This window comes from Solanum stenotomum, chromosome 2, assembly GCF_019186545.1.
Source record: "Solanum stenotomum isolate F172 chromosome 2, ASM1918654v1, whole genome shotgun sequence".
Lineage (NCBI taxonomy): Eukaryota > Viridiplantae > Streptophyta > Magnoliopsida > Solanales > Solanaceae > Solanum > Solanum stenotomum.
The window spans coordinates 13,618,248-13,620,931 of record NC_064283.1 but is presented as its reverse complement, the minus strand read 5'-3'; the positions used below and the strand labels follow the sequence as shown (position 1 = coordinate 13,620,931).

Below are 2,684 nucleotides of genomic sequence, written 5' to 3'. Positions count from 1 at the left end.
ATATATATATATATATATATATATATATATATATATATATATATATATAGAATGTGTATTAATGTGTCTTATTTATAGAATGTGATTTCTAGAATGTGATTTACTTAGCGTTTGTAAGTGTTCCCTTCGGCATTATAGAATGTTATTTCAATATTTACCTTAAATTTTCACCTTATTTGAAAATAAAAAAGTGAGTAGTCCACATAGTATAAAACAAAAAAATTTACAAAGAAGTAACATTATTGAAAGAGGAAAATTAAAAAACGGAAATGGAGACTTGTATAACAACATACAACGTCCTTAGCTTATAGGATAATTAACAAAAACATCACAAAAAATAACATAATATTAAACAATAATTTATTGATGAATTTAACTTACATGCATTAACATTACCATAAGAAATCAGGTAAATCGTGTAAATATTATTTACTATATTGTCAATGTATATAATTTAAACTACCGAAATACATATGAATTACATAAATACTTTATTCAATAATATTAGCACAATCCAAAAAAATAAGTACATATATTATAGTAATGGGACTAAAAGGAGGTGCCATTAGAGTGATTAATTTTTTACTTATCATTCTTGAAGGAGGAGGTGGTAGCTTTCACTATTTTTTCAACAACCATTGCCTTCACTGATTTCTTATCGTTTTTTGGAAAGACACTTCCATTCTTTGATGTGCCTTCTTTGCCCTTCCCATTATTCTCCATATCTTTGTTGATAATATATATATATATATATATATATATAAAATTATATAGCATAGAAAGTGATATTCAATCTGCAAATAATAGAATAAAATTTTGGAGGAAAAGTATTAGTAAAATAGATCTTCCGTTAGGATAAGATAGTAAGTATAGATAAGATAGTAAGTATAGATCCATTAAAACAATTAGACTACTTAGATTTAAAAATCTACCCTGAAAAGAAGTACAGAATATTAAAAGAAAATTTAGTAATAAGGTGCAATTTTAGTCAAGGAGAACATCTTTTACATTCAGACGATATGCAATATAATACAATAATAGATCTTATAATAAACTTTAGTGAAAAAACACAAGAAAAAGAAAAGAATATCGTAAGAGTATTAGAAACACTAGAAATATCTCAAAATAAACATAAGAAGGTATTAGAAAGGATAGAGCAAAATCTTGACTTCTTAAAATCACAAGAACTAGAACTAGATAGAAAAATCCGATATTTAAACAATAAGTTTAACATAGAACAGATATGTACAAAAGTTGAAATAGGAAGGCTAATAAAAACCATAACAGAAAAACCTAAAGAATTAGAATTAAGAACAACTGAATTAGTTGAAAAAATTACAAAGTAATTAAAAATAGTAACTACATACTGAAGTTAGTGAATTAAAAAAGACAATACAACAACTAGAAGATAAACTCCTTTCGTGAACGATTTATGCCAAGAACCATCATACACTAAAGCCTTAAAATTTACAGAAAGTATCCAACCAGATCCACAAGGACTGTCTGATCACCAACCTTCAAGTAAATCAGACCAAGTAATTATTAAACAAAATAATACTATAGTAGTATTACTGATAGAATTAAATAAAAAATTAGACAAAATAATTAAAGAAAAAGAGGTTATAAAAGAACAACCTAAAAACACTGAAATAGAGGAATTAATAGCTCAATTAAAAAATATAGAAATTACTCCACTTAAAGAAAGACCAACCATAGTTAGAAAATCTCAAAAATGGACTTTCTTTCAGGTAGAAGAACAACAGTCGAAGAAAGACCACGAGTAAGTTTTTCTGATAATAGAATAGGAAATAACCTTATATCAAGAATATTAACAAGAAACAAACAAGACGATAAACAAATCCAGGAGTTAAACCAAGTAATAGATATAGATAAAGACCTAAGAATATTCCAACAGAATCAGCTGAACTTACTTAACTCAAAGATATTATATGATACAGGATATTTTGCAAGAAATAATCAGCTATATAGACATTATAGAGAAGAGCAAATTTCAGCTATAGGAAAAGAAATAGCTACTATGAATTTAATAAACCCAGAATCCCTACAAGGAATTATACATAACAGACTAACATTAATGCACATGGGCTTAATAGTAGTAGGATTGAAAGGATTAACTAGAAAAAATCTAGGAACTAAAGTATTAATAGTAATATACGATGATAGGTGGTCCGATTTAAAGAAATCCATCATAGGATTAATAGAAGTAGATATGACTAATAATGGAGGAATATTTTATATTAGTCCAGATTTTATGATTAATTTTGGAGAATTTGGAAAGCACATAAATAGAGGAATATAGACTAAAGGATACGAAGAAATGAGTAGCGGAAATAATTTACTAATGTGTATAGGTTTCATTGGAAAAGTTGCATCTAGAAGTAATACAAGGTTTAAATTAAAAGTAGAAGATGTAGTGGAAGTAATGGGAAATAAAGGAATAAAATTAATAAAACCAATAAAAATAAATCCAGAAGAATATGCAGGATTAGAATGAAACTTGGAACAATTTAATAAAAGGAAAGTACTCACACCAAAATCTCATCTAATGTATACTAATACAAAAGGAGAAAACATCTATAAGATTCACAAATTATAATTACTCTAATCAAACGAACTTAGAAGAAGAGTTAGAATTAGAAGAAGAAAAAGAGTTTATGAATGTA

The 2,684-nt window shown here is 26.2% G+C and overlaps 1 long non-coding RNA gene across 1 annotated transcript in view; it reads left to right on the top strand.

Annotated features, from left to right (window-relative positions):
- Positions 1–739, top strand: part of LOC125854207 (uncharacterized) — a 137,686-nt gene extending 136,947 nt beyond the window's left edge. Inside the window, exon 3 of the long non-coding RNA XR_007445389.1 lies at positions 608–739. This is a non-coding gene — a long non-coding RNA (uncharacterized LOC125854207). The remainder of the gene's footprint in view (positions 1–607) is intronic.
- Positions 740–2,684: the final 1,945 nt, after the last annotated feature.